This window comes from Acinonyx jubatus, chromosome C2, assembly GCF_027475565.1.
Source record: "Acinonyx jubatus isolate Ajub_Pintada_27869175 chromosome C2, VMU_Ajub_asm_v1.0, whole genome shotgun sequence".
Classification (NCBI taxonomy): domain Eukaryota; kingdom Metazoa; phylum Chordata; class Mammalia; order Carnivora; family Felidae; genus Acinonyx; species Acinonyx jubatus.
The window spans coordinates 153277089-153304947 of NC_069384.1; the positions used below are offsets into that span (position 1 = coordinate 153277089).

At 40.4% G+C, this 27859-nt stretch overlaps 1 long non-coding RNA gene across 2 annotated transcripts in view; it reads right to left on the bottom strand.

The window, feature by feature from the left end:
* Positions 1–1202: 1202 nt before the first annotated feature.
* Positions 1203–27859, bottom strand: part of LOC128315343 (uncharacterized) — a 90114-nt gene continuing 63457 nt past the window's right edge. Inside the window, exons 3-4 of one of the 2 annotated variants that reach the window (XR_008298098.1) lie at positions 3379–3499; positions 1203–1248 (exon numbers count right to left, since the gene is read on the bottom strand). This is a non-coding gene — a long non-coding RNA (uncharacterized LOC128315343). Of the gene's footprint in view, positions 1249–2848; positions 3500–27859 lie in introns of those variants that run through there. The other variant, XR_008298097.1, reaches the window with a different exon arrangement.

Sequence of the window (27859 nt, forward strand, 5' to 3'; positions counted from 1 at the left end):
AGAAACTGAAATTTCATGCTTGCCTTCATCCAAAACCTTAGAGCCAGCCTTAATTCCTTTCTTTTCCTCTTATCCTTCACCTGACCCTGTTGTCTCTATATTCAGAATTTCAGAATATATACCTGGAATCTTTCTATTTCTCCCCACTTCCAACAATATTACTCTGAGCCTGAACTACCATCATCTCTCTCTTGGGTTCTTATAATAACCTCCCAACAGACCTCCCTGCTCTACCTCAGCATCCCTGTATCTTCCTTCAAATGGTCCTTTAAAGAAACAAACAAACAAACATGTCCGGATATGTAACTCCTTCCCTCTAAGCCTTCCAGTGCTTCCCTTACCATTCAGAGTAAAAATACTCCACCACAAGGTCATGTATGGTCCCATCCCTGTGATGTCTCTGATACCTCTCCCACTCTTGTCCTTGCTCACTCCTTTTATCCACATTGGCTGACATATGACCTGTGAACACTCTAATACGTTCCCATCCCAGGGCCTTTGCATGTAGCCCTCTGCCCTAAATGTTCTTCCTCCAGACAGGCTAAAATTTTGAGCCTTCATGATCACGTTATGAGAGATATTTGCCCTAGCCACTCTAGCCAAAATCATCCTGTCTCCCTCTCTGCTGTTTGCCTGCTTTACTTTTGCTCCTTGGCATTTCTCACAACCTGACATGATATTTATGTGTTCGCTATCTGTATCCACCATTAGGACAGAGGATACAGTTAGCTCCTTGAGAAGAGAAGCTTTGCTTTGCTCAGTTCAATACCTGCAGTACTTAGAAGAACTCTGGGCATGCAGTAATAATCAATGAATGATCAATAATCAATGAATTATAATAGCTAGAATCCTTATGTCAAGCAGTGTTCTAGATTGAACTGTGTTCTCCCCAAATTCATACGTGGGCAGCCTGGACCCCAGTATGACCGTGTTTGGAAGTTGAGACCTATCAGGGGTTAGTTGGGGTTGAATAAGGTCATGGGGTGGGGAGGCTGGTTGATCCTATAGAACTGTTGTCCTTGTGGGAAGAAACACTGGAGAGCCATGTGAGGACACAGGGAGGTGGGTGGGGCCCATCTGCAGGCTAGCAAGGAAGCTCTCATCAGAAACTGAATCAGCCAGCGCCTTGACCTTGGACGTCACAGCCTTTACAACCGTGAGAGATAGAGGTGTCTTGTTGGAGCCACCCAGTCCACCACTTACCAGCAGTGTGACCCTCTAAGACTTTCTGGCCCTCTATTTCCTCATCTATAAAATGGGAATGAGGAATATCAGTACTTACAGGAAAGCAATATTGCGAGGACTAAATGGAACTAATGCATATGAAGTTTGCAGAACAGGGCCTGGGACATATTAAGCTCTTAGGTAATGTCAGCAATTACCATGGACTTGATGTGCTAAAAAGCTCCTAAGGTTTTCATGGTACTGCTTTCTATCATCACTAAACGACCTTTTTAGCACCTTATCATTTGCAAAGAAATTTTTACATATACATTGTCTTCTCACCACTGCCCTGTGAATCATGAATAATCCAAAGTGAGGGATGGAGGCACAAAATAGGACAGAGGAAGCACACAGGCACATGCACATGCACAGTTAGGCACATTTACAGCCTCTTCTTCTGGGTGAACTCCTATTCACCCTTCAAGCCCTGTGCCCACGTTGCACCTTGAAGCTTTGCTGGAACAGCCCTGTTCCATGACTTGCCCCAAGCTACCATCCAAGGTCCCACTGTGATTCTTTCATGTGGCAGGAGCTCAATAATTACTTCCCTGGCATGACATACTCATCCAGAACCTGTATTTCTCCGGCTTTAACACTAGTTGTGCTGGCTGGCTTGAAGGATGTCCTCACCCAACAAAAGCTCTACTGCAAATTAGCCCCTAGAGAGCATCTCATGTGTGCTGCCTTATTCCTACGTCATCCCTCTGGATGCCCTCACTGCTGTCTGTTGACAGGGTCCCCAGGAGGCCTTGCTCTGCTGCTGGCATCTTGTAGGAAAACACTGGTATCTTCTCCATTCCTCCCTGTCCTCCAGAACTCCCTCCACGATTCTTGCTCTGTCCTGTCATCTGAAGCCCATCTCCCTTGTGCGCCCTCCTATTTAGGAGATACCAGTACTCCAAGAAACTCCAAAGTCTTGCTGGCAGGTGAGAAAAACTCTCAAAATTTTACTTGGAGGCTCCCCTCCCTGGAACTTAGCTCTGAGTACATAGGCCCCAGGCAATAAGGCAAATCTAAGTACAGACAGCGAGCTCTGTACTTGCCAGTCACTGCCTCCTAGAACAAAATCATCACCAAAAGCCAACCCTGAGAGCCTGGTCTTCAGTTTCCCTGGAATGAGTTTTTCTTACAGATGCCTGGACTATGCCGGCTCCCTCTTCCCCTGATCCAGCCTAAAATGCGAGCCTACCTGTGACTCAAGGTGGCAGCAGCCTGCCTGGGACTACAAAGTAACTAGCAAGGAGTAGATGGAACCTTAGCCTATTTCATCAACAGTCCCTGTCTTTTCCATTTCCACTTGCCATGGTGCCTCTTTCCTTGGAATTAGGTGCCCAAAGGCATAAAGCATAAATAATGAATCCAGTGCTCCTTATCTTAGGTAGAGCTATGCCAATAAACTGAAAACTCCTTGATCACCAGTCTTAACTCTGGCACCTAGATGCCAGGATCCCTGGCAGGGAGAAACGATTAGTCTTGACTGCTTTCCGTGCTGTTCTGGCTCAGCAAGGAAAAAGATACCCCAAGAAGAAAGTAGGTTTGATTTGTTTGTTTGTTTATTTATTTATTTATTGAGAGAGAGAGAGAGAGAGAGAGAGAGAGAGAGAGAATGAATGAGCAGGGGAGGAGCAGACAGAGAAGGAGAAAGACAATCCCAGGCAGGCTCTTCATTGATCGTGCAGAGCCCTATGTGGGGCTCGAACTCACAAACCGTGAGATCATGACCTGAGCAGAAACCAAGAGTCAGAATGCTTAACCAACTGAGCCACCCAGGTGCCCAAGAAGAAAACGGTTTTGATATATCTTGTTACGAAAGTCAAGACAAGAAATACTAGCCTTTTTGATCACATGACTGGAAGGTTCAGGGTGCAGTTGGAGACATTAGTATACCATTATCTGCCCTGTTGACAGTCTCACAAATCTGCTGCCTATCCCCAGCTCCAAAAAAAACTTAAAAGTGACATCCACAGTGTGAGAAGATTTTAGAGAGAAACGACGCTCACATACTAAGGCCTATGGCAGTGCAACCCTCCAAGTCAGTCTACCGTGGCTTGTGCGCTAAACTACACGATGGCTGCAATTGTCCACCTCCCTCTGAGGCCATGCCCCTTTTGCAATGTGGTCTAATCATGTGCAATGTGGTCTATTTTCCCTCACCTTGAATCTGTCCTGGTCTTGGGCCTTGGTTTGGCCAATAAAATACAGTAGAAGTGATCAGAGTGCCAGGGCTGAGCGCAGGTCTCAACAGTCTTTGTGTTCTGTTCTTTCACTCAGAATCCTGCTGAATAAACACAAAGCAGCTTGCTGTGGGGTAAGATACCCAGAGAAACAAGGCGATTTGGTTAAACTTTGCTAAGCCAATAAATAACAGAATCAAAGGCAGAATCAAACTCTCTAATTGTCTAGACTCTGATGGTAATGCTTTTCCCAGGATGCATTTTCCCTAACCCCATCTTCCCCAAGAAATTAGTTATATGAGTCATAATGGAAACAAAACAGTTATGTCCGCTGTAAAGAGAGGGGGCATTAATTTGACCAAGGCTTGTCATATAACTTGCTCTATCTGCTCCAATTCTTGGACTAGTAGGCAGTGTAACTCCTCAGCAGTCACAATTCTGGGCTTATAATCCTAAAGCTTCTAAGTGGAAGCAGTTTAGATTCTTTGTCAGAGATTTTCCCCCCAGGTTTATTAAAAGATAATCGACATATCACACTGTAAGTTTGGGGTATACAGCTGTGTCGACTTGATACACTTGCATACTGCAAAGTGATTACCACTCTAACATTAGCTAACACCTCCATCATGTTACATGATTACCATTTCTTTTTTTGTGGTGAGAACATTTAAGATCTATTCTCATAGCAACTTTCAAATATATAATACAGTATTATTAACTAAAATCCCCATGTTGTACACTATCCCCAGAATTCATTCATCTTATAAATGGAAGGTTGCATCCTTTGACCAACACCTCCCCATTTCCCCCACCTCCTAGCCCCTGGAAACCTCCATTCCAGGCTTTTTATATATGTTTGGGGTGTTTTTTTGGGGGGGTTAATTCCATATGTAAATGATGTCATATAATATTTGTCTTTCTCTGTCTGGTGTACCTCATTTAGCATAATATCCTCAAGTTCTCTCCATGTGGTCATAAATGGTAGGATTTTCTTCTTTCTTATGGCTGTATATTACATATACAGCATCTCGTCATTGATTTATCACTTCTTTTTCAGTTACAATCAGTTGAACATTTACGTGGATTTCACATCTTAGTTCATGTGAATAAGCCTGGAATGAATATGGGGTGCAGACATCTCTTCAAGATTCTAATTTCTTTTAGATATACACCTAGAAGCAGAATTGTTGGATCATTTGATACTCCTATTTTTCATTTTTTGAAGAGCTTGCATACTGTTTTCATAGTGGCTGCACAAATTTACATTCCCACCAATAGTGCACAAGGGTTCATTTCTCTCCACAGTCTTGCCAACACTTATCTCTGTTTGTTTGTTTGTTTGTTTGTTTTAATGGTACCTTTTCTAACATGTATGAGGTGATATTTCATTGTGGTTGATTTGCATTTTCCTGATGATTGCTGATGTTGAGCATTTTTTCATGTACCTGTTGGCCATTTGTATGTCTCCTTTGGAAAAAAATGTCTATTCATTTCCTCTTTCCATTTTTTAATTGGATTGCTAATTTTTTTGCTATTGAGTGTGTGGGTTCTTTATATATTTTAGATGTTAACTTCTTATCAGATATATGATTTGCACATATTTTCTCCCATTCCATAGGTTACCTTCTCTCTTTGCTAATTGTTTCTTTTAATCACTCCTATTCAACATAGTACCAGAAGGCCAAGCCTTCGTAATCAGGCAACAAAAGTAAATAAAAAAGCATTCAAATCAGAAAGGAAGAAGTAAAATTGTCTTTGTTTAAAGGTGGTATGATGCTCTAGAGAGAAAATCCTAAAGATTCCATCAAAAAAAAAGGTTAGAACCAATGAATTCAATGAAGTTACAAGATACAAAGTCAACAGGCAAAAATCAGTTGCATTTCTACACACTAACAATGAAATATCTGAAAAAGAAATTTTAAAAAATCTCATTCACAATAGGCTCAAGAACAATAAAATATTTAGGAATAAATTTATCCAGAGGTGATGTATCTGTACACTGAAACTAGAAAACTGATGAAAGAAATTGAAAAAGACACAGCTGAATGGAAAGATAGCCCTTGTTCCTGGATCAGAAGAATGAATATTGTTAAAATGTCCATGCTACCCAACATGATCTACAGATTCAACATAATCTCTACCAAAATCCCAATGTCTTTTTTCACAGAAATAGAAAAAAAAATCTTAAGATTTGTATAGAACCAAGAAAGGCTCAAAATAACCAAAACAATCGTGAGAAAGAACAAAGCTGGAGATATCATATTTCTCGTTTTCAAACTATGGAAACAAGTGATACTGCAAAAGAATATGAACTGGATAATAGATTGTCACAAAAAGTGTCCACATTTACTGGTTGGCCATTTTGCACCTCTTCTTTGTATTATTGGTTCTAACTTAATAGTCGTGTTTTCCAACTGGCCATGTGACCATTACTTTTTTACCTTTTTCCTTCTCAACTTTGACCTTCTTCTTGAATTTCCTTAACATTCTTCATACTTGCTAGTACCTAAGGGAGTTTATCTATTAAGTAATACAACTAATATGTTACACAGGAAAACTCATTCTTTTTTATTTTATAGTCATGTCAAATATTAAGAGGGTGAATACACCAATAATGTGCCCCCACCCAAAGTCATCCCTTGCCTTGTACCTGTGTCATCCTCTAGTATAAGACCTTACAGGGCCACTCTGTGCTCCCTTATTGTATACCACATTTTAATGGACCACAACAATTATTTTCCTACTCTACTAACAAATTTTCCTACTCTGGGATCTTTAGGTTCTCCAGAAGTTTAGAGTATTGAATAGAGCTGTCAAAATGTTGACAGCAACCTGCAGCTTCTGTTCTCTCAGAAAGTTTCCCCTAATTATATTATCAACAGCAATATACAGTCACAGTCTTGTACAGACCAATCTTAGGATCCAACCCCTCCATATGTCAGTGCTACATGGATCTGTGACATTTTATAACATTTCTTATGTAACTTAGGATAAATGTCATTAGGCTATTGGAAAAGTAAATGGATGACCTTTAAATATGATCATTAACTAGCTCGTTCCTTGTCCAAGCATGACTTTCTACCCTCCTACACAAACTCCAGATGTTAGACTTATCTGAACTTGACCACCCTAATTAGCATAGGCCAAATCTTACTTTGACCATCGTGTTCAGAGTTAGAGAAGTTGTCGGTCAAGTGTTGTTCGCTGTAATGGAGCTTGACTTCTGCAATCTACTTGGCATGCAATTTTCATTTTGCTCCTGAGGAAACCTAGTGGTTGTCATTGGTCATATGTATTGAGAAAAGCTCTTCTTTACTGGGTTAAATATATCGCTAAATTAATTTCACCCTTGTTTTTACTTTTCAATGTGGCTACTAGAAAATTTAAAATTGCATGCAGTCCTATTATATTTCTATTAGACAGCACTTCTCTGTGCGATAGAGAAAACATGTATTACTTTAGATTATCTGTGAAGTGTGGGCACATTGACGGTGTATATAAAGGCTTCTATTTATGTAGGACAGCTACTGGTTGCATACAGCTCAGAGATGATTTGTCTGTTTCTCTTCTCCAGAGTGATTAGTCATGTAGTGAATAAACTAATTTCAAAAGAAGTCTGTGAACCAAACTGGAAATATTTTAGGACTCTTTCAATGTTAGCAAAGGAAAGAAGGCTAACATCAGTCAGTTACATTATTAATAATATTCATTATAATGATTACATAATCAGAATGCCATCTGTTAGATAATAACAATGTGGGAAAAAACAGAAAAAACAGCAAAACATCATAATCTTTCTACCATATTAGTCACAGGACAAATCAATGGCTTGTTGTGGTGAAAAGATAAGTGGAGCTCATCTTTCTTCTGTTAATATATAGACTTAATGGTTCTGTCCTACAAAAATAGCAAAATATCAAAACTCAAGAATTTCAGAGTGAGGACTCTCAGCCTACTGGGAGGAGTTAGTAGATAAAGAGGAGGAAGGAAGGAGGGAGGGAGGAAGGAAGGATTAAAATAGGTGTTTTCAATTCTAAAGTAAAGTTACACTTGAACCTCTATGGTAGCTTTAGTCTTTGAACATCTTTGTTTTTAAGGAAACTAGCCTCAAAACAATACTTTCAAGAATGTTTCAAATTTGTGCATGAAAAGCTACACAGCAGTAAAGAAAGGGGAATGAGAAAAAATGCTCTGATGAGAAAAAGAGAGAAAGAGGCAAGGAAAGGGGAAATGGAGAACACAAAGAGAAAATAGATGAAAGGAATATCTGTGTATCTTCTCCATGTGGGACACACGCTCCATTAGCAATATGAGGCTAGGATAATGGATAGCTAACTGAACACGTCTTCTAGGCTACACATGTCTCCAGTTCTCAACCCTGCCATGGAAACATTATCCTATTTCCCATTGGAAGAAGCAAGAGATTAAGAAAGATTAACCTTAAATACATTAGCCAAATCAGTAGTGGTAGAAGGAGGATTTAAATCCAAGTTTACCCAGCTACCGAGTCCACGATTTCCCCACTTCTAGAAGATACACTCTTATCTTCAGGATACAATCCATGCCCTCAAAGTGTATGCAGTGCACAAAGAGCAAACACAGGACTTCTTGTTTGATTAAGATCTGACAAGCTGACTCCTTTGAAATCAACTACCCCTCTAGACCCTGGAGCTGTCCAGATGTCAAAGACTTAGAACAGGAAAGGAATGTAAAATGTCATGAATCATTTTTATATTAATCACATAGCAATACAGTAATATTTGGATTGGCGTAAAACGAACTATATTATTAACCTTAATTTAACCTGCTTCACTTTGTTTTTTTAATGGGGCCACTAGTAGATTTTAAATTATGTGTATGGTCCATGTTATATTTTTATTGGACAGCATTACTCCAGGGTATAAAAAGAACACCTACTATTGGTAGACAAATACCTAACATTATGTTGCTGGTATCTGCCCTAAGACAGCAAAAATGTTCTCCAGAAAACCTGAATCTGTTCATCTCATGGTGGATAGGTCACTGTGTACCCCATCCACAGCCCCATTTAACAGGCCTTGGTACCAATCCCTCAGCTGCTGGGTGTCAATGCACAGTGGCTGCCTTTCTAGAATATTCTCCCCTGCTGACAGGCTTGCCCCCAGTGAAGCAGAAAATGACTCATGCTTTATTTAGTGGTCAACAGCCAATCTGTTTGCCTTGAGGGCACATGAATTTGTGGTACTGTTTCTGTTTCCAGAGCCCCTCTGGGTAAAACCAAGGTTAAGGCTTTAACTTGCTCAGCCCCTTCCCCTTCCAATCCTGCTTAGCTCCCTTTCTTTCGACTTTTGGGAGTTTTCTCCTGTTTGGTTGGTTGGTTGGGGGAGATTTTTGTTTTTGTTTTCTTCTCTTTCCTTTTTTTGTTTTTGTTTTTTCCTTTTCTTTTTGGTGGAGATGTCCTCTATAAACCAGACAGCCCTAAATTCTTGCTTATGTTGACTTTTGCTTCTAAAGAATGCAACCTGAGAGCCAAAACAGGTTCTGGCACCAATTCTAATGTTGAGGGCGGGACATCCCCAAACTGATGAGGTTTTCTAATGTTGGGGGTGGGGGTTCGGAGCTGACAGCCAAGAAAGAATTCTTGAATATGTCCTTCGTGCAAAACAGGTGGTTTTATTAAAGTATAGGGCAGGACCCATGGACAGAAAGATCTGCACTGGGGCGGTGAAGAGTGACTGGTTATATACTACGGAAATGGGAGAGATAAAGTCAAGATGAAATTTCTTAAAGGGATTTCCAAATGCTGAAGACTCACAGGTTACTGGAGGCCTAGCTAATGTCAACCTCAAGTCGTTCTTCCCTCTAGCAAAGCATTAAGACAGTAGGGAGTCCCTGGACATTATGCTATTGGTAAGATTGTCCTTTTTTTCTCATTGTACTATGATATTTGTAAACTAATGGAGACTATCAGTTTAACCCTTTGTATTCCGTATTTTCCTTTGTTCTTGGGTAGCCAGGAGCGCCTGAGGAATGTCACACATGCCCCACGGCGGGGGGGGGGGGGGGATAGGTGGGGGGAAGGGGCGTGCTAGCTTGCGCTTGGCCCTTAGCTTGCCTTCTAGTCCCTTATCAAAACCAATGAACAAATCTGAGGACCCCAGCTGGGTGTCCTACAATAAAACTCACTTCTGACACTATCTACTCAGAGAGAGCATCTCATTGCACAGATTAACGGTTCAGTCCTATAAAACTCCCCCCCCCCCAACCCACTTGAGACATTGTTCAAAAGCTCAGGTTGTCACCTGTGCTTCTGACATCCTGGCTTTAAATGAGAGGTTCCCAAGACTCCCTCCTTGGGTATAACTAATTTGCTACAGCAGCTCACAGAACCAGAGAAACATTTTCCTTACTAAATTTCCTGTTTATTATAATAGAATGTAACTCAGGGAGCCGGACAAAGAGATGCTCAGGGTCAGGTATGCAGAAAGGGCACAGAGCTTCCACGCTTTTTCCAGGGCCCCACTCTCCCACCAGTCCCACGTATTCACCAATGTGGAAGCTCTCAAATCCTCTCCTTTGGGGTTTGTATGGAGGCTCCATGACATAGGCATTAGCGATTAAATCACTGGTCAGGGGCAATTGAATTCAATCTCCAGCCCCTCTCCACTCCCTGGATGGGTCAGGGGATGGGACTGAAAGTTCTAGCCCTCTAATCACGGTTGGTTCTCTGGGCAACCAGCTTCAGTCTTTTTGTTACCTAAGGGCTATCCCAAGGCTACTACATTAACATTAAAAAATACATCTTTATGGCTCTTATCACAAGAAATTCCAAGGGTTTGGGGGAACTAGGAGTCTGGAACCCTGGAGGAAGACCAAATATATATGAGAAATATATAAATCACGTTATCACAGACTCAAATTCCTAACTCTCTTCCCACAGCAAATGTTGTACATGTGTTAGTATTAATAAAAATGTGCTACACATGCTAACTCTCTACCGGCAATTACTAATGGCTTCAAGGACATAAGCTTATTAACCCTTTTCTTTATGTCTAACCCCCGTACAAAAGATACATTTGATGATGACTGTTAGCCTCCATTCCGGTTTCAAATGAAATAAGAAAAAAAAATAAACACAGAAAATTACAAATATGATCCTGAGATTTATTTTACTTTGCCTACCTAATACTGGATTAGAGAAACAAACATCTCATAATGTTCAGTAGGACTGACCGAAGAAGAAAACAAAGAAACTAATTTGCACACCAACTGTGTCAAAAACCAAGCTGGATGCTTTCAAACTTTATCTCCTTTAACCCTTCAAACCACTGCCCCTATTTTACAGATGAGAAAATTGACCTGCTCTGAAGCTGTTTAATTTGTCCTAGGTCACCCATCTAGCAGTTAAAACAGAGCCTCGTGTAAACACGCATCTAACTCCAAATCTGATGGTCTCTCTCCTCTCCTAGTAATTTCCAAAATTTTCTGATTTCCAATTTCCAAAATTTTCTGCATGGCCCTTGTAATAATTCGTCTCCACACTCAATGTATAAAGTTCCAATTGTTCTAGAAAATTGAAAAAATAGGAATAAATTATTTTAAAACTACCAAATCGGGTAAGAAGTAGAAGCCATGTCATCTCACCAGGATGTTATCGTTTACCCTGTTTGCATTATTAGAATCCTCTTGAATCTACACTTTGCAGAAATATTGCAGCCAATTGTCTATTTGTGAGTGTTGGGTTGGTTGAATCCAAATAGTCGCTAAGAATGCACTTAGCACTGCAGGACACTGAAAGCAAACGAATGTAAAGGGGTCCCCACTTCTCTCAGGAAGCCTTAGGTAACTGGCAACCAGCCCGAATGAGGGCATCTTTCTCAACCAGTATGTTAAATACACATTAGAAAGGCTTTTGCTATTGCTATGTGTTCTAGATGGCAATGGATTGTAATGAATCTATGACTTTCTTTTTGCAGGGTTTGCAATGGGTCTTTCGGTACTAAATCTTCCCACTTTGTAGACCACTCTTTGATCCCATAAGGCTTCCCAAGAGTGTTAAAACCCAGTTATTCTTTCAGGCCCCCACCACTTGATTTCAGCCTCTACTACCATGAGATCTTTTCACTGGAATCAGTGCCTGGGTTTCCTTCCTGCTTGATCACACTTTCTGATTAATTCGGCCATGTGGACCTCCAACCCACCTCCTAACTAATACCATTGGATAGATGATTGAAATAGAAATCTTGTCTGACAACCCATTCTAATGTCTTTGTTTGGTCTGATTTTAAAGCAGAAGAGAGTGGCGATTCACTGCTTTGTGCTTTTTCATCCTGTCTAAAAATTGAATTGAGATGCTTGCAACTCAGAGGTGTTTTCTGTTCTCAGAGACTTGAGCAAGTAAAGCAGGTATAAGTAAGTCTCCTTCACTGGCTACCCTAGGCTCCCCCATCCTTTGGACCTTGGGGTGTCTACCCGCCCACCCCCCCAGAATAAAACTTCCTCTCAAAGACTCTATTCAACATACTCACTCAGTGGTGTAAATGACAGACTACAACAGGAGGTGCTGACCTTACCCAGGGAGAGAGAGAACCAAGTGCTAACCCCGAGAGCAGGTCATGTAGCAGCAACCTCACAGAAGAGTTCTCATGGTGCTGATGTAGCAGAACACTATTCTTACCAAGAACCTTGGCAAAAGGATTCTGTTTTCAAGTGTATTTGGGAAATCTTACACCCCAGATTCCCCCCGTTGGATACTCATTCATAGAGCATGTTTGGATGTATGGTTAAGTCACTTACAAAAAGCCGGTTAGAGAAATCCAGTCAACTTAGTTTAATTCTTTTTCTCCCGTATTTACTTAGCCACATGATTACTCTCCCCCTTTCCTCCCGTCCCCAGAACACTCATAAATGTCACATGGAACCACTCTTGTACAGAATGTACCACTGGAAAGGTTAAGGGGTCAATTCTAGTCAATGAGGAAAGCATTGTCCAAGGCACAGCTCCCAGGGTCACACAGAAGAATATTTACTCTGGACTTGAGAGCAGAACTTGGTGAAGCCTCAAAGACAGCTTCAAGGGTGGCTTTCTGAGTAGGCATCTTATCAGTTCCATAAAGCAGCTAAGCCATGTTTTATATTGTTGTTATTGGTTTTCAGTGGTACATAAGAAGTATTTGGGGATTCTGGTCAGTTTTCTAGAATCTATATTATACCAAGCCCTTCGTCTACAAAAATACAAATATCGATATCATGATTCAGAAGCACAGAGGTGAGTTCTGCCTCCTATAAAGGCGTCAGTGGCATATACAGCTTCTTCAGCTCTATGCTGATTTCTACCGATGGGCATTAATTTCGCTTCTCTCTATAGATCCAGGTCAACCCTGACCTTCACATTCCTCTACCCTTAATTCACACAGGTAGCCCTCTCCCTGCACATATGCTCTTACTGATACCTATGATGAGGCATGGTGCCAAGATCCCAGGGCTGGAAACCCAAGCACCCAGCATCACTTTCTTATTCCTCCACTTTCCTGGCTACGTAACTTTTCCAAGCCTCAGTTTTCTTCTCCTTAAAATGCATTCATGGTAGTAGAGAGCAGTTCACAGGTAACTGTCTTGTAATAAATGTCAGTTCAATCTAGAATCCTCTTCCCTCCAGGATTGCACACACATTTATTTCCTGAACTGCCATCCTGCTTTCTCTCTTGGTGACTATGCAAGTGTTGAACTTGCTCCCAAAGCACTTAGGTCTCTTCAGCCAACGACTGGCTGATACAGAGGAACAAAGGCCAGTGTCCTTGTCTAAAGGAGAGCCGTCTTTGTGGTGGCTTTCATCATACGTCAGGTTGAGGCCACATTTCAACTATACTTACATCCTCACCTAGCTTCTACCTTGTCATATCCTGCTTCCCTCATTTCCTTACAATTTCCATCTGAAGTCACCACCTCAATAAATCAATTGTATAAGAATTCCTGTCTCGGGCTATTTTTAGGGAACTTAAACTAAAATAGTTTCCATCAACTTTTCTCCCTCATTAACCTTTTCCCTTCACTTTCCAAATTTCTTTTGGTCCTATGTCTTTGATCTTACAACCAGTAGAACACACATTTCCTCTTTACAGATACCAATGTTAAATAGAAAAATAAATCATTTTTCTCTCTTGAAACCTTTCTACAATTTGTAGGCACTTCTAAAATGCCCAAGTTTTACCCTGCTCACTACTTAGTCCCTGCGTGACCAGCAGATATAAATACAGAAAGTTTAACTATCAAGAGATACAACATAAATACCCAAGTTGCTTTTCAAATCTGAACTTGTCAACCTTTTAGTGGTCATCTACAAGGCTCCTTGGTCATAATGGCCACTGGAGGAAAGACAATCTTCCTGTAGTGTGACTCCATCGTTTTTGTTCCTTCCAGCACAGTTAGTCCCCAGACTCAAGGGTCTTAAGCATCTAATACACTCTTAGCCAATAGCCCTACTTTGTGCCTCTCTGGGATCCACACAGGATCTGGTCGATGTATGGTATACCTTGGCAAAGGGTTTTGTTTACAAGTATGTTTGGAAAACCATGCACAACAGGTTCCTCCATTGTATATCCCATAAATGCACAATTACCCCATAAATGCACAAGTTGAATGCACAGCATTTATGTTCTTAGATGGGATAGACGCTGTGAGGGCAGGGAGTAGGAGACCCAAAGTCTCTAATTTTGTTATGGCCACCAATTTTCTACTCTTCGATATATCCCGTGATGTACCATCACTGAACTCAACATCAATTGAGGTTTGTCTCCTATGCTTGTTTCCTATGCTGCAGCAAAGATTTGGATTAAATCCTCATGCACTTCTAGAAAACTTATCTGACCAAAATCCTCTCTTTTCAAGGAAAGACTGAGCAAATATTGGCCCAGACTGCCTTGCAGGTAAACAGCCTGAAATTGTCACCCTTCAAGTGCATGCATTTACCTGTGATCATACAGCTCCTTTGCATTCAGGCTATGGCCCACCTTCTTCCTTGCAGAGAATAAATATAAAACCCATTTTCTTTCACCTTTGTTTAATTAATGGGAACACTTCCCAGAGGATTAACTTCTTTAAAATTTTAATAGAGTCACTGAGCTCTTGAGTTGCTTTGCCATGATATAGCTCTATAATTGTTATGTTGCTTTAGCTCTTGTAATTGTGTGACTACAATGTGCATACATGCTAGAAGGTTAAATGGGCTGAAACATGACAAAAGGAGTGGTTAAGGAAGAATAGGGTTTATGAGCCCAGCTGTTTCTCTTAACTTGCATAGACGATAAGGGTAGGCTTGCATATCTCTGAGATCCATCACTTTTGATAAAAAGGTTGGAGTGGAAATGAAATTATAATCACATCAGGAACAGAGCCAAAGTGAAACTATAACTTTCTACTCCCTGTGATGAATGAAGTTCCAGAAGCCAGGATCCTCTGTTCATGGGTCTGCAAATCCGGGAGCACAGTCAATCCCTCCAACTCCATGCAGTGAAAAGGTGGAGATCACATTTTGTCACATCAGAAAATGAAATCAACAAGACATTGCAATCTATTATCAAGGGATGAAAATAACTTGCCTGGATTTATCTGAAGACCTGTTTTGTTGTTGTTGTTGTTGTTTGTTTGATTTGTTTTGGTTTTTGTTTTTTAGATGAAAATGTTAGCATTATAAATGTGTGACTGGGTTATGCCTACAACTTTCATGGGAATTTAGGTTTCAGTTATAAGGGGTTAAATTTTGCTTTAAAAAATTAAAAATTTACTAATGCTTAAATAAGAGAGTGACATTTAGTTAGGATAGAAATGAGATCCTGCAGGAAGATCATGGCTGTCTTGAATATCTAGAAGATAAGTATCTAGCCAGTATAAATAAACTAGTGATTGAAAGTTACATTGAGGTCATTTGCATTTTGCATTTGCAAGTTGCATTTTGCTTTTGCATTTGCAAGCTGCATTTTGTTCATTGCTTAGAGTCCCTACAAAAGGAAAATGAATGGCTTTGGTCATTAATAAGCTACTTATTACCAAAAGTAGTCAGGTGTAGCCTAGATGCCATCTTGCAAGAGACTTTTCATGTTGAGGTTTGTCCTAGATCTAATGTTTAAATTCAATAATTCCAAACTTAGGCAACAAGCCTAAAACTAGTGTTGACAGGGGTAGATACACCATAGAGTGACCCAAAATCTGAACAAAATGATCTAATGACTGTGGCTGGGTTACGTTCAAATATTGATGGTTTTTTTCCCTACAATGACTGAAGGAAATGGGGGTTTCTTTTTGTATAATAAGTCTACATAGAAAATTATGTAGCCGTCAACATAGAGGATTTAGAAAAATACACCCTTCAGCTTTTTATAGAGACCTAACTTTCAGATTGCAACCCTGTTCACCAGGGAGCTTCACGTGCCTTTGGTAGCATGTCAATATTGGTGATCAAATCTCTTGAAAAGTATGAAGTATGGCAGCAGCACTTGGTTGATACTCCTTTCCATCTTCAGACCAAAACCAGTTATGGTATGAAATTGGCAAGATAAAAGTTTCAGAAAAGCTATTGTGGAATCTACTTCGTGTCTTCACTAAAAGTGGTGTGACTCCAAGTGCCTCCATGGCTTGGAGCAAAACTATGTGACCTGGAGTCTGCACAAAACCAGCTACACATGTAGTAAGTTCCCAGGTTGTCATTCAACCTTCCTTTGTTCCCTATATTTCCTGATGGGTCCTACCACCGTAACCCATTATATAATCTTCTTTCTTCCTCCTTATTTTTTGTGTGTTCATTTACTTCAGGAACTGGGACTAAGACTCTTCTCACCCAGTTTGAGGTCTTTATTAAGCAATGGATTCCACTAACCTGCACTGATCTTAGAGCTAAGATTGTATAAACAGCAGTAGAGTAGAAGTAGAAGACTAGTAGGATGACCACAACTCCCCAATGTAATATAAAAAGCTATAAAGGACCTTCAGGAAGCTTGTGGGAAAGTTATTATCCAATAGGAATTAGGTTCTAATGTAAGCACACTGGTACAAATTTTGCATCTTCAAAATTAATCCTTAAAATACTCCCTGCAACCTTAAACGTTGGAAGTACGTATCTCGGTAAAATGTTCAAACTTTGAGTAGCGTATGAGATCTATGAACAACGGCTAGGACCTCAGATTCACATCTTTCATCTCAACACATAGTGTGGTCACTAAACGACGTGGTGGGGGAATCTCTTTTCTTCCTCTTTTTTTTTTATTTATGTGTAAACTTAGAAGAATTCATGCTCAGTAAGGGCATGTATAATGCAACTTCATAATATTCTTAATAATTTAATATATTGGTTCAAATAGCGCATAATTTCATATGGCAATGCAAGGGATTCAGAGTAACAAAAAAAATCTTAAGAAAACCAAAATTGAAGGATTACAGTTTCTGATTTCAAAACTTATCACAAAGTAGCAATAATTATAACAGTGAAGCCCTGGCAGAAGGATCGATATATAGATCAACGGAATGCAATGGAGGATCTGGAAAAAAACCATTACGTTAATGGTCAAGTGTAATTCAGCAAAGGTGCCAAGACAGTTATGTGAGAAAAGAACAGTCTTTTTAACAAATGGTACTGGATACCGACATGCAAAAGATTGAAGTCATTCCCCTACTTTATACCACATGTACAAATTAACTCGGAATTAATTATAGACTAAATATAAGAACTCAGATTATTAAATTCTTAGAAGAAAACCTAGGAGTAATCATGACCAAAAGTTAGGCAATGGTTTCCTAAATATAACACCAAAAGCATAAGCAACAAAAAGAAAAAATAAATAAACCAGATTTACTTAAAATTTAAAATATGTGTGTTTTGAGGGACTCCCAGGAAGTGAAAAAAGACCCCCACTGAATGAGAGAAAGTACTTGCAAATCATATGTTTGATAAAGACGTAGAATATATAAAGAATTCATATGTAACTCAATATATAAAGACCTCTATAAAAACAAGTCAACAACAGCAAGACAAATAATCCAGTTAGAATGGGCAAAGGAGGTGAAGAAACATTTCTCCAAAGAAGACTTTTTAAGTGTCTGATAAGCATATGAAAAGATAGTCAACATCATTAGCCATTTGAGAAATGTAAATCAAAACTATAATAAGATACCATTTTACACCCACTAGGCTGTAATAGCCAGCCAGACAATAGCAAGTGTTAGAGAACATAGGGGGAGTTGGATCCCTTATATATTTCTGGTAGGGTTCTAAAATGGTGCGACTATTTTAGAAAATAATTTGCCAGTTTCTCAAAGAATTAAACATACAGTTACTACACGACCTAGTTCTTCTATGCCTATGTATATGTCCAAGAGAATTAAAAACACAAATCCACAAAATATTGGACACAAATATCTGTAGCAGCATTATTCATAATAACCAAAAATGGAAATAAACGGCCATCGACTAATGAACGGATTAACAAAATATGGCATATCCATGTAATGACATATGAGCCAGTCACGAAAAGGAATAAAGTACTAGCATGTGCTACAACTTGGATGAACCTTGGAGACATGAGTCCTAAGTGAAAGAAACAAAAGGCCACATAGGGCTCCATCTATGTGAATGTGTCCAGAAGAGATAAATACATAGAGGCATAAAGTAGATGGAAATGAAAGAAGGCAAGTTAAAACAAAATTTGTTAAGGAAAAAACACAATGCATTTCATAGTTTTACTGGAGGAGCCATCAGAGAATCTATTGATATGCTATTATGCCATTTCCATAATTCAATGAGAAAATTGACTTATTGGACTGGTGTGTCCATACTGTGAGAAAAAAGAAATAAGATATTGGAATGCTACATGGGCAGGAATGTGCATTAGCCATAGCGATGTGTTTCAGCACCCAAAGAGGACACAGTAACAGGCAAAAAACAAAAACACAAAACAAAACAAAAACCCACATGGTACATGTTTGCAGCATGAACAAATTCAGCCAATTAGGTCACGATGGCAAACAGCAGGCATTGTTATCACTTCCTTTGGGACAATTCATTCATCGACTCTCCTTTTGACGGGCATGTAGGTGGTTTCCAAGTCTTTCCTTCCACGTCAGTACTATGAACATTCTTAGACGTGTCTCCTGGTGTGCATGTGAATGATTTCTCATGCTATAACCCAAAAGGGGGATTGCTGGGTTTCAGAACGTGTGAATTTTCAACTTAACAAGATAATGCCAGACTGCTTCTAGAAGCCACACGTGCTCCAATAAAGTACAAGGGATTCTTTGAAAGAAGAAAAATGGCAACGCAGAGGATCCTCTGTTCTTCGCTGAAGCCCCACTCGTCTCTGTCTATCCTTTATCTCCTCCCCTCCTTTACTGTCCCTCTCTTAGAGTCATGGAATATAAGCAGCAGAGGGGCATTAAAAATGCTCAGTTCAACCCACTTGGTGGATGAGGAGACTGAAGTCCAGAGAAGATAAAATAGCATATTCAGTACCAAATAGCTAATCACCCATGTGAACCAGGGTTAGAAAGTAAGTCTCCTGATTCCTAGTCTCTTCCCTTTTGTTTCCTTTTCTTCTCCCGTCCTTTCCTCCCTTCCTTCCAAAGCCCAGGTGGTACGAACAGTGACAAACAGGAATAGTCACATTGCAGGAATCAGAACTATTTAATTTTTTTTTATAGTTACTTATTTTTGAGAAACAGAGTGAGACAAAGTGAGAGTGGGGGCGGGACAGAGGGAGAGGGAGACACAGAATCTGAACAGGTTCCAGGCTATGAGCTGTCAGCACAGAGCCCGATGCGGGACTCAGACTCTCAAACTGTGACATCATGACCTGAGCTGAAGTCAGACGCTTAACCAACTGAGCCACCCGGGCGCCCCAGAGCTATTTTAGTTATGATTTTCAGCTGTCTCTTTGCCAGGAGAAAGAGAACGAGAGCTGCCCGGGCCCCATCCACCATGATCATAGAACTCCAACGACAGACTCATTTCAAGGAAGAGAAACTATAGATTTCAAGTCACAATTACGCCATAGTACTTTAAGAAACTGGAGGACAATCACTTAGGGCACTGATTATAATCCAGTATACTGAATGAGAGAAGTCATAGACTTCTCTCAGCTCCATAATTTACGACTGGGGGACCTCAGGCAAATGCACGAACCTCCATACGATTCTCATCTAGTGATGTTATGAACCGTTGATCCCCTAATTCCCAGGGTTGGCAAGAGCATCAACCATGCAATAGGCCCCAAGCATATTTCTATTTCAGGCTCTTAGTACCTGACTCGGTATAGAGCGGTGACTCAAAAAAATGTTCATTGCACAAATAAATTACTTCATGATTGTTTTGAAATTTAGACTGTATAATGCACATATAATTATCAATCCAAACATATTTTAGAAACTCCTATTCAAGATTCACAGATTAATCTGAAAACCACTTAGCCATTTGTATTAAAACTTTCCAGACCCGGACCAAAAACTTTCTAAGAACACAGCTTAATCATGAAACCAAAAAGTAAAGTCAATATTTTGTGATCAGGCTATTGTAACGAAGAGATTGAGTATAATACCAAAGCTCAAAATCAGGTTGCAGTTAAGCAGGGATGATGGCTATTGGCCTCTAGGAGGCGGGAAGCCTCCTTCTTTTTACCCATTCCCTCCTTTAACATGTCACAGGCTGGGCCTAGGGGTTAAGTATGTTGTTGCTCTGTGAATCATGTTTTCTAGAAGTGGAGCTTCCAAAGGATATAGAAAAAACATCATGCATGATCAGGAATGCAACTTCTTTGTACTAAGGGCAAGGCCCCTTCCCCCCTCATTCACCCCTGAAAAAACTTGGGTTGAGTGCCCTAAGCCATTCCTCTCTAGACCATAAGGGGAAACTCTCTTGTGCTTGTTGTCTATATATCTTTCTCTTTTTCCTCTGTTGCCTGTGGGCATGCTCTGAGTCGTCTCGAATTTTGCACTTGAGGGGAATCCAGAGTTAAGTGAAGATATCAAGTGGGGTAGGCAAGGCCCTAACTCCCAGGACCTCTGGAGTGGAGTGTGAGACCATGTCCTTGGGTAACAGTAAGGTTACACATCGCCTTGCAAGCTTTGCCTAAGTTTTGCAAAGATCTTTTTTTAGGAATCTCACAGTGAAGGGGGCAGTTAAGGATTTAGGTTTTCCTAGGTAGTCTAGTCAGATAATGCTGAGTGGGAAGTGTTGAGCAGAATTCACAGGATCTATTTTCTGGAATATGGGGAGATCTCAAGTTAAGGAGAAGCTGCCGCTGTTGTTGGCATGGAAGAGAGTCAGACCTTGTAGGAGAAAAAGACTAATAAGTAAAGAAAACATACAGAAATGAAGGTTTACACTATTTTAAACCACAGTATTAAAGGAAGTAAAACATGTAGTAGAGGTCCAACGAAATAGAGCTGAAGGTCTTAGTCAAAATTCAATGGCATTATAATAAGAAGCATCAGAAGCAAATAAAGCATTTTTAAAAAATAGGCAGGGCCATATGTGTTTTCTTTGGCTCCTTCTTGAGAGAAAGTCAGAGGAGAAGTTTGGAAAAGGATTATCATAAAAAATGACATCAACAAGAGAAAGAATGGGACATATAGTAAGTGACACATTTATCCCTGTGCTTCTCTGCCCATCAATACAGGTGACAGCCATGCAGCCGTCCTCTACCTTGCATTGTTATGGCTTCCTGGAAGGGACACTAGACGAGGAAAACACAAACCAACTTTCTGATGCATGAAAACGGACTAAAGGCTGGGGCATCATGAGTAGCTGCTCCCCAGAAATGTTCACTGCTTTTATCATAAGTCCGGCAGTGGGAGTCAACACCTTCCATAAAATACCATCTTATCGACGTCTCCATCTCACCTCATTGGCAATAACCTTGTTTTTACTAATGGTGATTAGACCGTACAGAATTGTAAAAAGAATGCCTAGGACACGGGCTGGATACAATACATACACAAGCATATACTTCCATTCTAAGGGAGGAAAATTCTCTGTCAGGCCCTGCATTGGAAGCTTTACTCTATAATCTAATTTCTTCCTTCATGGGCTACAAACATCATTATTTTTATTTGACAGATAAGGAAACCAAGACTCAGAGATATTAATGTCAAAGCACCACTGTTGATAAGGGACGTGGGCTAGAATTGAATCTCAGCTTCCTCTAGTTCAAAAGCCACTCTTCCTTCTACAGTAACCTGACCCACAGGTGAGCCAAAAGTAAGAATCTTTTTTCCAAAGTTTACTCAATTATTCTTAGGATTCATTTAGTAAGAAATGCAGCCAGCTTTAAATTTTCGTGTCCCTGCATTATCTTTTACACATACATATATGTGAGCTTTATATATGTTGAAAGAAGTAATCTTTTTCCAAAAACTTAGATACGATACTATAGTACATTTCAGTTAAAACCTGGATGAATTTATACACTGCAACCAAATCAACCCTCCTCAGTCGGGCCTAATAACGACTTCTTCCTTGTTGAGATGGCTCAAAAATTTGGGATAGCCCCTCTAGATTTTACAGATTTTAATCAAGTAAATATGTTCTCTGACTTTTCTAAGATGGCTCAGCTCAGAATCCATTTTGTATCTAGAAAGCGGTAGACGACTAGAGAAGACTGGGGACAGTTATATATTCTCTCTACCTTCAAATGGCTCATCTTTAAGTACAAGCAACTAACACAAGCAGTGCAGGCTGTGGTGAGGACTAAATATGACCAGGTATGTGGAGCGTCCATCATAGAGCATGGCTGGTGGCAGGCTTTCAGTAAGTGGAGGCCCTCTGTTCAAAATCTGTAAGAAGTAGGGGGTGGGTTGCACTCTTTTCTTTTTTTCCTTTTTGAGAAAGCCAGGCTCTAGGTGGCTTCTTTCCTGGGGTGGGATAACCCCCTCAGGATAGTCTTTTCTTGGACGTGATTATGCTCGGCCACACCACCGCCATAACAGAGACTCTCTCTCCACCCTCCGTGCATGTAAAACCTCCCTTCGACGGACTCGTCAAGCCTGCTTTTGCTTACGTGACACGATCCAGACTCACGGCTGTTGTACCTTTAGACAGAGGTTTGCTGCGGCTGCTTCTTCCTCTGCTCAATTAGCAGGTGTAAGGACGTTCGCCACATGGGACAGCTAGATTGTCACCTAGCTAACAAGTAGCTTGTCTGTCTGTAGGAATCAGACTGAATATAGGTCACATTATGTTTTTTCCTGCCATGTCAAATAAAACCTCTTTTTAAATAAAAGGCACATGGGTAATGGGGCTGTCAGGTTTGGGGACAGGTCCCATGTGAAGGTCTTCAGTATTCCTGCTCAAGTGAATATGGAACCAGCAGTTCCTACTGCATGGAAGTCTTCCCCCCACCCTTCCCTCTATCCTTCCGCATGGAAATCACATCTATCTTTCATCACAAGTCCCTCCTCATATGCAGCTTCCTCCACGAAGCTTTCCCTGATTTCTTGTCCCTCACTCTCAGAATGTCCCTCGCTCTCAAATGTAGTGGTTTCCCTCTGCTGTGGGGTGAGGCATATAGAGACACATCAGAGCTTGGTACAGAGGGGTACTGGGGCCACTGGTTAGGATAACACTGGGTTGGAGGTGAAGTGAAGGAGCTGACATTTGCCGCTGGAGTTCCGGCATTTCAGCTTAAGCTGCAAAAAGGACAAGAAGTTGGAGGTAAACCAACAACAAAGTAACCCACACTGACACCCTCTCCTGCCCCGTCCTCTCCTGTCCCCAGGACTGGTCAGGACTATGAAGCCAAACCACACAGATACCATGTTTGGGAAGAAGATGTGGATGAGGAGCTGGAGGTAGGGAAGAGCTCTGCCCAGAGACAAAGGAGAACCTGCCATAACAAAACTGAAACAGCTGTGTGTTTCTACCACAGGTGAGAATGGAGGTTGGGGACGGGCAATGAGAGAGGTGCGGGCAGAAGTCTGGCAGAGTCGGTGAGAGGTACCTGTCCTCTGCATTGCAGAGCATTGGGCCACCCACTCACAGTTACTAGACCTTGGCCTTATCCACTACCGCGTCTTAATGGCTCCCAAACTGCATTGACGCCACAGTTAACACACCCTGCAACTGGCTTTGCCCAGAGATATTTCCAGAGGAGCCAACCACCGCTCAAGCAGAGAGATGAACGTTTGTGGAGAAGCCACAAAGGACAATTGATATTTTCTTTTTTTCAAGAAAGCATTCATGCAGGAAAGATTTAAAACAAAATCAGAAATTGAGAGAAGAGTATAAAAACTAGCATCAACATATCACTCAGCTTCAATAATTAGCAATATTTTACTAATTTCTTCTCACCCACCCTCCCGACCTTTTTCTTTGCTTGGTCATTTTGAAACAAATGCCATCTATGAAGTCATTTCCATGATAAACCTACGGTATGCATATCTAAATCATTCTTTGTTTACACGATGAAACAAAATTGCACCATTGAATATGCAATCCATGCTCAAACGTCCTTATTTGTCCCAAAGGATCCTTTTTCCGTTGATTTGTTTGAATGTAGATCCAAGTAGTGTCCACACATGGCATTTAGTTGTTAGGACTCTGCTCCAGCAATCTGTTACTGCATAACAACCACCTCAAAATGTAGTGGCTTACAACAAGAATAATTTATTAGCCCCTCATTCCACAGATCAACAATCTGATGTGGGGTCAGCCGAGTGGTCCTTCTGGCTGGTCTTGCCAGGGCCTTTATGTGGCAGCAGTCAGCTGATTGCTTTAGTTAAGACTAGATGATCCAGGAGGGCCCCATCATGTCTGGAGATTAGTGTTGGCTATTGGCTGGGTCTGTCTCTCCACATTTACTCTCCTCCAGGAAACTAGCCTGAGCTTTGTCATGAGACAGTCTTAGGGCTCCAAGCATGCAAGGACGGAAGCTACAAGTCTCCTTCGGGTGCAGGTCTTCACAGCTTGCATACTGCATACTATCAATCCTGCAATGTACTATTTTTCAAGACAAGCCATAAGGCCAACCCACATTCAAAAGGTAGAACAATAAACTCCACCTCTTGACAGGATGAGATGCAAAATCATATTTTAAAAAATGACCATTACTGCAAACTGTCTAGCACAGTCTCTTAAATCTTCTTGACTCTCCAACAATCTTCACCCTTCCTTTTTATGGCATTGATTTGCAGGGAAATAAAGTCATCTATCCCCCAAAAGTTTTTTATTTTTGTGGTATCTTTTAAACCATTCGTCTATCTCCTAAATTTCCTACAAGCTGGTAGTTTGATACAGAGGCCTGATTGACTTTGGGGTTTTATTTTTAGTCAAGAACACTTCATAGGTGAGCTACAGAGAAGAATGCTAAATGAAACAAGTCATAAAAAGACAAATACCACACGATTTCACCCATATGTGTAATTTAAAAAACAAAACAAATGAGCAAAAGGAAACAAGAAAGAGAACAAAAACAAGACACAGACTCTTAACTATAGAGGACAAAATGATGGTTACCAGAGGAGAGGTGGGGGGAGCGGGGGATGAGTGATGGGGACAGGGATCTAACTGTCATGAAAAGCACCAGGTGATTAAAACGAAACCTACAAAGAAAAATACTTCATAGGTAATGCTGAATATTCATTTTATACCTTATCATGAGCCACATAATGACTCGTATTTTTTCCATTTCATGATGCTAAGATTGATCAGGAGGCATGTGTAGTCAGCCTGGTGCCTCTTCATACAATCCCTCATCAACCTTCTAATGGCTTCTTACCTAATCACGTAAATCTATTAATTCATTGCAAATGCTGATTTCTCTGATTCCATCAGTCCTTCTGTAAGTACTAGCAGGGATCCTTCTCTAGAGAAATCTCCTTCATCAATAATGTTAATCTGAAGTAGAATTTGTGTAGAAAAGCCTGAGTAAAGGTTTATTTCCTCTTAATAACAAATTTAAGAGTAATGAGTTGGTGTCAGTAAACTCCTATGATGGCAAATGAGATTTTTTTAAATCGGTTTTTGTTTTTAGTGTTATTTAGAACTCATGATTTTTATGTATTTGATGTGCTTCAATCCAGGGCAGTCATTATTCATTTGGATGATCCAATTGCTCCATGTTGGGCCAGTAGGAGCGCCCTTAAATTGCCCCCCCCCCCAGTTTTGTTTTACATGATCTCATTAGTCTCCAGTAGTTTCTCACTTTCTATTACAACATAATGCTAAGGCTCACCATCTATATCTTCTGTTCCAAACCTGGAATCAACTGTGTCTGGGGAATTCTGGTTCCATTTAGTGGGAAATTGTGTTTAGATACCACAATCAGCACCCTATGAATGTTCATTACTATTCGACTGTCAGTGATTCTAGGGCTTTATAGAAGCCCAGACAGATGAATGGACAGACTAAGAAACCGATATTAAGACAAGACAATGGGATCATAAGACAGTTCTGTTTGAAAGCGTAGATCAGTTTTTATTTCACTTATGTTTTACTTATATCTCTTTTCTACTATGCCAAAAAATCTTGATTTCTTTTTTATTTCTGCATCAGCATCAGCAGAAATGTCAATGGGTCAGTCCCTTCAAGCCAATCAGGCTAAGAAGGGATATAGTTATTCTGGCCCTCTCAAAGAGCGGATACTAGAGCCTGTTCTGGCCTACATTTCTTGGGAACATGCCTATGACTTAAAAGAGCTGAAATCTTGAAATTAATGTGTACAAAAAAGAACTGTGACCAACCTCCATCAAAGAGATCTCTCTCAGAACATGTTGCCAAAACCCAGTAAAGGTGCCTAAAAGGGCTATGCTCTTGGAGTTTCATCTAAGTCCTGGGTGTGGTTCTCTTTGGACCAAGTCCAATACTGAAGGCAATGTTGTCCCGTGTCCAAGACGCTGACTCCTTTGGGCTTCCCTCAACTTGTCTACAGAACCAGCACTGGCCAGGAGGACTATGTTGAAACCCCAGCTCAGCAGGCTAAGTCAGCACAGCACCATCCAAAATCCAGAGTAAGAACATGGAGCTACATTAATGATAACAAGGCAATAGGTAGAACTTTCTGCTCACCTGTGCATTGAGACACTGGAGCACTGGATGTGGGGGCCCTATTAGGGAAGAAACACTCACATCCTAAACCCTAACCTGGACAGAAAATGAGTTTCCTAGTTTCTCATATTCATTTGAACATTAGTCTGTGGTCACCCTTTCAAACAATAGGTTGAAATAAGAATAATGTATGCAGAGAAAAGAGACTGAAATCCGAAGACCCAAGTGCAGATCATGCCACTTTCCTATCTAATGATATGACCTTGGGAGTGCCACACAATTGCTTTAAAACACGATTGTCTCAAACGTCATACTGGCTCATTTCAAGGGGTTGCCTCAAGGACTAACGAGGCAAAGTGTGTGAAATACCTATATGTTCAGAGTAACCAATTAATTTTCACTGAACCGTAATCTTACCTCTATATCTGTGGCTTCTCAAAGGAAGAAATGTTTAAATTGGCAACTTTTTTTTTGGTCCATATCTAGGACAGATTATTCCTGAGGGCAAGTCAGACATTATGATATTCCTCTTCTTCGTTCCTTCCCCACAAAGACAATATCTGTCTATTCCCAGCGGCTAGGTTGACCTGACACATGCTTTATAGGGTCTTTCTCATACTGCTGGCACAGACCCTTGCATTACAAACATTTTGTGTGAATATAAGAACAGGGAAGTTTTGACGTTTTCACTTACAGCTTACATAGCTATATCATATTCCTTAGCAAACTGAGTATGCCAGAATATCTACCGTATCTGCTAGTTGAAACAAAGCCAAAGACCAAGTCAATGGCTTTCAAACAGGCCCTATTTATAATGTAAATGGTGCACACAGAATGCTCTAAAAAGTAATCATAATTTAAAACTCCTACATCCTGTCACATATTTTGATGACACCTCCAAGGAAACTGCTACCCCAATTCTCTTGACAGTTTTGTGTGAATATATTGAACCAATCCATTAAGCCTTGATAATAATCCAATTAATTGTTTAGAAACATTACCCTGGCTCCTGTGTGTGGTTTTCCTTGCAGAGAGAAGAGGTGTCTGTTTATTTCACAGGCAGAATGACCAAGTTGGATATCAATATTCTCCATGAGTGAGCTCTCTAAAATGGATTCACTATCGATCGGTCCATTTGCTATTGTTAGCAATCTTGCTCTACATCGTGAGGCCTCTGAATTTTTCTACCCCTATGTAGTGCTGTGAATCATTCCTTCTTTAACCAACCAAAAATAAAATTAGGGTTTGCATATATCTAGGGTTTTTTCTCCAAAAGTGCAATATTAATTTTCCCTCAAAAGTGTACTTTTCTTATGCTTTCATTATATACAGATTTGGGAGGATTTAGATGTGCTGTTTAAACTGGTGTCATTTCATAATAAAGTTCAATGTGACTGCAAAATACTGGAAGGAAAATGCTAGCTTTTCTGTCATTTTACAGGTAATAAGACTGAGACATGGA